A 9,297-nucleotide genomic window follows, 5' to 3' on the forward strand; every position below is an offset into this window, starting at 1 on the left:
GGGAAGCCCTCAAAAAAGGTTTTCTAGTTATTTCAATTTAGTCATTGCTAACCCAGTGGGTTTGTTTCCATTTTCAAGTTATTTAGCACCTATTGCCACGTGCTAACTCTTGTAGAAACAGGTTTTTGATATGATTCTCAGATTGTGGCATTATTTTCCTTCTTTAGCCTTTTTTTCTTTTTCAGCCTTGCTAGGATTTTGCACACTGAAGGTGGAAAGAGTTGGGAGAAGGAACTTGAATGGAAAGAAGGGAGGTGGCAGTTCCTATTCACTCACCCCAAGGGGATTTTTTCCGCCCGAGAACTATTTCTTTAGAAGGTACTTGTGCGTGCTCAGTCGTGTCTGACTTTTTGCAACCCTGTGGACTGTAGCCTGCCAGATTCCTAAATCCATGGTATTCTTCAGGCAAGAATATTGGATTGGATTGCCATTTCCTCCTCCTCCTGGACCCAGGGATAGAACCTGAGTATCCTGAGTCTCTTGCATTGCAGGCGGATTCTTTACCACTGAGCCACCAAGGAAGCTCTATTTCTTAATAGAAAGTGAAAGAAGAAAGTGAAGTTGCTCAGACGTTTCCAACTCTTTGCGACCCCGTGGGCTGCAGCCTACCAGGCTCCTCCGTCCGTGGGATTCTCCAGGCAAGAATACTGGAGTGGGTTGCCATTTCCTTCTCCAGGGGATCTTCTGGACCCAGGGATCGAACCCAGGGATCGAACCCGGGTCTCCCACATTGGAGGCAGACACTTTAACCTCTGAGCCACCAGGGAAGCCCATTTCTTAATAAGTCATAGTCTAAATTCAGGATATGAGAACACTTGAGAATGTAGACTTTCATCATCATTCTTGAGTTGGGATTTCCACATATACAACAGAAAGAACTGATGAAGGGAAATTGGTTTCAACTGTTATTCATTCTAGTAGAATATGAAAAAACAGGACTTAAGTTGCTCTTGGCCATAGTTAATTGTAGGCAACTCTGTAGCTAAAAACATGTAACCATTGTATATTTTCAGTGGAACTGTAAGTGAATTACACAGTAATTAGAAAAACAAATTTAAACAAATCCAGTGAAATTTAAGGTGTTGTTTGTTTTTTTTTTTTTAAAGCTATTTGGTAACTGGAGTTAAAGGGCTAAAAAACAATGAAAAGCCAGAGATTCAAACTTATCAACACCAATATTGTAAGGAACTTTTAAGTTTATTTTGAAAAAAAATTTAAACCAGCAAAATGATTTATGGCTTTTTTTAAAAAGAAAAGATATGTGACTGTGTATACTATTTGCAGGACAAAGGGGAAAAATACTAAAATAATATCAGTTTTGTGGCTTAAAGGAACCCTCAACTAAAAAAGACCACATATTAAAACTTAGTGTGACTTCACAGACTAGGTAGAGGTCTCTAGTATCATCTGCCTCTGTTCTATCTGAGCTGTCACACCTTCTGGAAGGTGAAAGGGAGACTTCGCCCTCTGGCAGCCAAGCCTGCCCACAGGCTGGATGGACCAGCATTCATCCCCTGACCTCAGGGAGCTGCTGATGATCTTAGTGTGATGGTCCCCATGTGGCTCCACCCATCCCAGAATAAATTCCACAGACTAAAGCTGCCTCTCCTCTCCCTAGTCATCCTCATGGGAGATTGAAGTATATTAACCAGAAGCTAATATATTCATTTACAAGGGGGTATAGTTCTTCCCAATGACCAGAATTCAGGGCACATTTTACTAATTTTGGAATTATTGGGAAGCTGGAAGTATAACTGTACGTTGGTGAATAAGGGATCTGAAAAAAGAGGAGTGTGGTTATTGTTTTTGTTTACTGTTATTCTGGAAGATATTTGAAACTAGTCTATTTTTATAAACTGAGTATGAAATTTACATTTCATGTGGGAAAAAATAAAAAATTATGTTAGTTATTACTGCATATGTTTGTGGCTCAGTTGCTAGTTGTGTCCAACTCTTTGCAGTCCCATGGACTGTAACCTGTCAGGCTCCTCTGTCCATGGAATTTTTCAGGCAAGAATACTGGGGTAGGTTGCCATTTCCTACTCCAGTGGATTTTCCTGACCCAGGGATCAAACCTGCATCTCTTAGGTCTCCTTCATTGGCAGGTGGGTTCTTTCCCACTAGCACAACCTAGGAAGCCCCTGCTAGTGCATATTACCCCCAAATTTGGCAGATTAAAATAATACACATTGTTTAATCTCATTACTTCTGTGGGCCAGGAGTCTGGACATAGCTTTGATTCCCAAGGCTGTCGTTTGATTCACAAGGCTGCAATCAGTGTTGGCCAGGGCTAGGATCTCATCTGAAGGTTCAATGGATGTAGAATCTTGCTTCCAAGCTCATGTGATTGATCTTGGAATTCAGTTCATTAAGGGCCTGAGGTTTGAGGGACATCATTATTTACTTTTCATCATAAACCACATAGCTTTTGGGAAATAAGCAAGCATGGTCTTTATTCCATCGAAGTGACAAAATCCAGAATTCACTGTGGGCTTTTGGCCTGTTGATTCTACGCACAAGAGGTGGACACAATCTGAACTATTATCCAAGGCTACCTAGGGGAGGCGCAGGTGTCATCAGTTCTAGTCTGCTGACTTGACTGGGTTTAGGGCTGCAAAGTGCTTGTCAGACATTATTTTCCTCTCAGTAAAGGGGCACTGAGGCACAGCAGCAGGATTGAACTGGGTTCTGCTGGATCTCAGGAAATTTTCTCTGCTCAAATATTTACCTTCCTGCAGAGTCAAAATAGTTCAAAGCCAGAGCTTATTGTCAAACTGCAGCCCAACCCTCAGCCCAGGAACAATGTCACAATTGGTAAATTAGTTCTATCACTTTGACCCTAAGGCTTGCTTTAAGTAAGAATTCAGCTGATTTGCCTCCTAATCATTTCCAGAATTCAGCTGGGTATCTCTCTGCAACCCAGAAGTTTCCAAGTCACAACCATCAATTGTCTATCTTGTAAGCTGAATTTGATATGGACACCAAGCTGCCTACAGACTTACAGTCCTTTTAGCTTCATGTATCCTCCAGTCATGTAGTTTGTGGGCCTCAGATGTGCCTGCTCTGATCAGGGCCATTCCAATCTACCCCAGGCCTTGTTCAGTGGTGTGCTGAAAACCCTCTCTGGCAGGGGAGGGAAATCCCTGATTTCTGTGGTGTCGATATTCCCATCATTACTGATGAAAAGCTGCCCATCTGATGGGCATGCAGCTGGGTTAGATGCACACAATTGGCTTTCCTCTAGGAACAGCAATACACCAGCTGCAGCACAGTTGTTTTGCACGTTTTATAAAAGGTACCCTCTGGGTGGAAAACTTAAGAAAGGCTCCTCTCTGGGCAGACTTGCACCACCTGTATGCCCTGGTGAGCAATGGCAGGTACCCTTTCCTGCACACGTGGCTTATTTAAGGGAAGGTGATTTTAGGCCCATCGCTTCTTCAACTGGGTGCCCTTGTGCAGTCCACACTCAGTAGCAGTCCTGGCTTCGATTCATGATACTCTGTAATTTAGTAAAGTGGATGGAATAAGGGAAAAATGAACCAGGTTACCTAGCAGCCTGAAAACCTGCTTTATGCAGATGATTACTGCCAGGTGGAACATTAATTGTTCTTTAGTCTAGTTAATCAGTTCAGTTCAGACGCTCTGTTGGGTCCAACTCTTTGCAACCCCATGGACTGCAGCATGCCATGAAGGCTATTATTGCTAAAAAGAACCTCTAGCTATACCATTCCAGAGGTAGATGTAATAATAATCTACATTATTATAGATGTAAATGTATACTACATCTATAATGTATGTAACTAATGATGTAACTAAATGGCTTCAGAAACATAATACCTACAACAGTACATATTTAGATTCTAGTCCATTAAATATGTTTACCTTTAACAAATGACATTTTAACAACAGTCAAACCCAGGCGCACTTAATTTAATGTAGTTCTTTACTAAAGAAGCAGTTTATCATAACTCTATTTAGCCTATCAATTACTCTGGAAAGTCATCCTTCCCCTTTTTTACAGAGGAGGAAACAGTCTGAGAGATTAAATAATTAAAGGTGACTCAGAAAATGGATTCAAGACCAGTTCTGCCTAAATCTCTTTTTACTGTGCTTATACAGACATACCCCAGTACTATGAAACAGACAACCTGAGATAGCTGTGAAGATATTTTATTTTTCATAAAAATATAATTGTACAATGCTCTTCAGAAAAAGGATTCCTTCAATGCCCCCAAATACCCATGTGGTTTAGAAGTCAATTTCCTCTCTTTTAAAACTAAAAATGTAATTGGTAATATGCAACTGATTTTCTGATATATCACATTTATGTTTTTCATTTTTATTAGCCTTTAACTAAAGGTGAGTCCAGTTTAAACCTATACTTTTTATAATGAGCCAAATCAAGCCTATTACAATTCAAAGATGATAAACTACTAAATGGTGAATGCTGATAAATACTGTCAATTAGCTGGTAAAGAGTGATACGAATTTGCTGCAGCAAGATAAGATTCTGATTCAGATATATTAGAAAGATTTTAGATAAAATAGAAAAAAATTTTAAGAACATCAAATATATCCTAAAATTTGACCTAGTCAAACTTACTCCATGTTATACTCAGTTGTCCTAGTACACAGCAGGTCTGTGCTAAATTAATGACAGAATATGACTGACCTAAATACATAAATATATTTCCCTCCTTACCTTCCTCTGGGAAAAAGGAAAAGTACTATGTCTACTCAGAGGGGCCTGAGCTCACTGACTCCCCCCTCTTTTGTTCTCTTTCCATCTGTCTGTTGTCCTTACAGGTAAGTAAGAGATGCCAGGATTTCAGCATGCTGCCCCCTAACTGGAATGGGGCAAGAAATTCTCCAGCTGTCTTCATCAATGATGTTTATTAATGTGCTTCAGGGGGCCCAAGCGTGCAGCCCGCACAGTACCCAAAGCAATTGGTACCCAAACGAACTTCCTCTTGGTTTGATCTACTCCAAGATACCAAATAGACAGGTTTCAGAATAAATTCAAATAAATTGTAATTTACTTTTACCCAAAATTACACATCCTCTACCTGAGGACAAAGTCAGTCCCCTTGTAAAGGGCAGCAGGGGAACAGCTTAAAGGACCCAGTAATTTAAAATCACAACCAGAGAAGAAACACTTGGAGCACAATGGAGACATTCCATAGAAGAGCCACATTCATTTGGAATGTTTGCTTTGAAAACAACTCTTCTGGGAAATTCAAAAGGTACTGAACAAAGCAACAGAGAGTTAAATCTTGGGTTGTTTTGCAAAATAAAAATATACATTTGAGTAGACCAGATGGCAAAAACATAACCCATTACAATCTGAACACTATATTTAAAACACTTAAATTCTGAAGGCCTGAATATTAACAATCTATCTATATTTATGATCCAAAAAAGACATTAAATACTCTTAAACCCCTAGTCCTCCAGAACAGAAAGACCCAACAGACTGGGCTAGTGGTTTATCAGTTGTCACAAAGGACTGGACTTGCTATCTGAGTCTGTGACCTACACACAAGAGAGTTTTAGGAACTCAGGGAGGCACTTAATTCAAACGAATGGCCTCAGAGAAGGGACGGAAGTACCTTGTCACCTGAAACTATGTGGTCCGTCTCATGTTCCACCTCACAGACAAGCTAGACTAGAATGCCTCTTCCTAAACTATTTTGTGACAAAACACATTTTATTTGGAAACCAAATGTTTGCTTTATCAGAGCAAAGAACAATTACAATTTAGCAGCAACAGAGACAACAACCTCCTTATTTAACTATGCGAAAGAAAAGAGAGAGTCTTAAAGTGTCTCAGTGGGGACGTCAAAAGATTCCCAGGTCTGAGTGTATCATATGAGTGTGATTCCTCAACCATCACTCCATTTGGTAGCCAGGAAGAAAGCAAAGGCAGCCGTGATGGGAATCGGAGAAAACGCCTCTGCCCTCGCCCCTCCCACCAGGCCCCCTGGCGGCGGTGCTGGGTACGACTCTGGCTCCAGTGCTTCACGCCGGAGCGGAGGCAGGGCCAGGGCCGAACGGGATGCACACCCGCAGTGTATTTATTTCTCTCTGGCTCAGAATACATTCATAAGGAAACTCAAGTCAGGGAAGAAACTTAAGTGTTCTGGTTATGGCTAAAGCCATTTGACCCACCAGCAATGTGTCCCTTGTTTGGTTCCGGATCTCCTGAGGCAGAAACTCCCATCTCAGCAGCTAATTTCATCCCGTTGTCTTTAGAAAAATTCTCCAAATTAGTTGACGACACAACAAAATGTGTGTGAACATTCACTCCTGCCCTCCCCCATATACATATAGAAACACATACAATAGAAACACATACATACATACATACTCTGGGTTGTCAAGATGATATATGCTGCTGAAATGCCTAACAGATTACTTCTTGTTTAAAAATAAAAAGTTTGACTGATTATTCCCCAAGTATGGATCAGGCCCTAATAAACTTGTATAAATACAATTTGAAAAGACAGCAATTAAAGTTTTAAGTAGAGGCTATCTTAAGGGCTTTCTTGATGGATTTTGTTAATGTGTATATTATTTAAAACAGGCATATCATTATGGATTACAAAAATAGAAGTGTATGTATTTGTTACTATATATTCACAGCTTATGCTGGAATGGCTCACAGGAGAAGTCATGGTTCATGCATAAAATAAACATGACTCAAGTAAATATAAAGAAATCAGATTAGGTCCATAAAGGCTGAGGACTTAGTAGTGAGTCATCAGCCCATTTGGTTTCTCTTTGTAGGGCAATCAAAAACATGAAAGGAAATGACACCCAAACACATATACACATACAATTACATGAAGTACATGGAAAGAATATAAATTAACCAGTAAAGCGATGTGGAGTTGAGGTGCAAAAATACAATCTTCACTCACTCTCTTTCCTTGTGCTTTCTAGCATCACAATGTGGCAATACCAACCAGAACGAGTCTGAACGTCTGTAAATTTTCTAAGTGTTGAAAATCAAAGCAAAATTCTTTGAGATCTATGATCACACATTTTGCTAGAAACTGCAGATTTACAGAGATGACTGGGCAGTAGGTAGTAAATGGAGCCAAGAAGTACAATCTTGCCTATTCATCCTCCACAGGGTCAGAATATTGGCTTCAGTCACTGACTCATAATTTTATATGATCTTCACCCTGAAAAATAAAGTTACTAATGTAAGAATGTTTTTAAAGATAAAGAGGTTTGGTTACTCTGTTTTAAAATGAATTTTTTAAAATTTAGTATCTACAGGAAGACTATTTTTAAATATAAACTGAAAGAAGACTCAACTGGCTTTTCTTCCCATTAATTCAATTTAGATTAAGGCAAATATTACTTCATATAATAAAAGTGATCAAAAAGCCAATCCTTCAATTTCATAAAAAATTCTAAAAATAATTTTATTTATTTTTGTCTATGCTGGGTCTTTGTTACTGGGCGGGCTTTTCTCTAGTGTCAAGCAGGGGCTATTCTTTGTTGCAGTGCACAAGAGTCTCATTATGGTGGCTTCTCTTGGGGAGCATGGGCTCTAGGGAGGTCGGGCTTTAGCAACTGCAGCTCCTGGGCTCTAGCGCACAGGCTCAACAGTTACAGCCCAGAGGCTAAGTTACTCCACAGTATGTGGGATCTTCTCAGATCAGGGATTGAACTCATGCCTCAGATTCTTTACCAGTGAGCCACCAGAGAGGCTCGCATAACAGTTTTTTTAAAGGATAAAAAATTTATAACATTTCCTTATAAAAAACAATCACAATGATGAAGAAATCAACACATGACACCTTCATTCTAAAATATAGCCTCATCAATAAATGGTGCTGAGACAACTGTATCTTCACATGCAAAAGAATTAAGCTGGACTTCTGTCTTATACCACATAGAAATATTAACTCAATAGATCAATGATATATAACACCTAAAAGCATAAAGCTCTTAGAAGAAAACGTTGGGGCAAATTTTCATGACCTTGGATTTGGCAATGAATTGTTAGATAGGGTACCCAAAGCATGAACAACAAAATTAAAAATAGATAAAATGGAGTTCCTCAAAATTAAAGTCTTTTGTGCACCAAAGGACACTATCAAGAAAGTGAAAAGACAAACTATAGTATAGAAGAAATATCTGTAATCATATATCTGATAAAGGTCTAGAATCCAGAATATATAAAGAACTCTTACAACTCAACAACAAAATGAAAAACAACTCAATTAAAACATGCGCAAGGGACATAAACAGACACTATTTTCAAAGACATGCAAATAGCCAGCAAGCACATGAAAAGCTGCTCAGCATCATTAAGGAAAAATGGAAATGAAGACCACATCAGATGCCACTTCACCAGGAAGGCTACATTTTTTTTTTTTTTTTGAACAGGAAAAATATGGAATGCTTCACGAATTTGCGTGTCATCCTTGTGCAGGGGCCATGCTAATCTCCTCTGTACCGTTCCAATTTTAGTGTATGTGCTGCCGAAGCGAGCACGGAAGGCTACATTTTCAAAAAATGGAAAATAAAAAGTGTTGGCAAGATGTAGAGAAATGGGAAACTTCATATACTGTGGTGGTAATGTAAAACATTTCAAATGCTGTGGGAAATAATTTGTAGTTCTTCTAAAAAATATAGAATTACCATATGACCCAGCAATTCCACTTCTGGTATATACCCAAAACAATTGAAAACAGGCACTCAAATGTATACTTATACACGCATGTTTATAGTAACACTGTTTGCAACAGCCAAAGGTAGAAACAAATATCCATCAATGGATAAATGGATAAATAAATTGTGGTATATATGTATAAGAGAATATTATGCAGTCCTAAAATGGAATGAGATACTGATACATGCTACAAAGTGGATGAACCCTGAAAACATTATGCTAGGTCAAAGAAGCCAGACACAAAAAAGTCACACACTGTATGAGTCTATTTATACAGAATATCCAAGAACAGGTAACTCCGCAGAGACAGAATGCAGATTCACAGTTACCAGGAGCTGGAGGGAGGGTGATAGCGATTAAGCACTAATGAGTTTGGAGTTTTCTTTTGGGGTGATACAAAGTTTTCTAAATAGAGGTGGTTGCTGTACAACACTCTGAAAATCCCAAATGCCTCTCAATTGTTACTTTTGAGTGATTAATTTTATGCTGTGTGAATTTCTCCTTAACTAAAAAAAACCCTTATGGTGATGGGCTACTGAAATAGAGCCTGAGCTAGGTGAGGACAGGTTCTACCACTATAGCTGTGTGACCCTGGGCACTTTACCAAG

General features: G+C 39.2%; 1 non-coding gene across 1 annotated transcript; it reads right to left on the minus strand.

Annotated features, from left to right (window-relative positions):
• Positions 1-8,404: 8,404 nt before the first annotated feature.
• On the minus strand, positions 8,405-8,511 carry LOC136156675 (U6 spliceosomal RNA). Its single transcript, XR_010661164.1, has one exon. It is a non-coding gene; the product is annotated as a U6 spliceosomal RNA (small nuclear RNA).
• Between the last annotated feature and the right edge of the window lie 786 nt (positions 8,512-9,297).

This window comes from Muntiacus reevesi, chromosome 1, assembly GCF_963930625.1.
Source record: "Muntiacus reevesi chromosome 1, mMunRee1.1, whole genome shotgun sequence".
Classification (NCBI taxonomy): domain Eukaryota; kingdom Metazoa; phylum Chordata; class Mammalia; order Artiodactyla; family Cervidae; genus Muntiacus; species Muntiacus reevesi.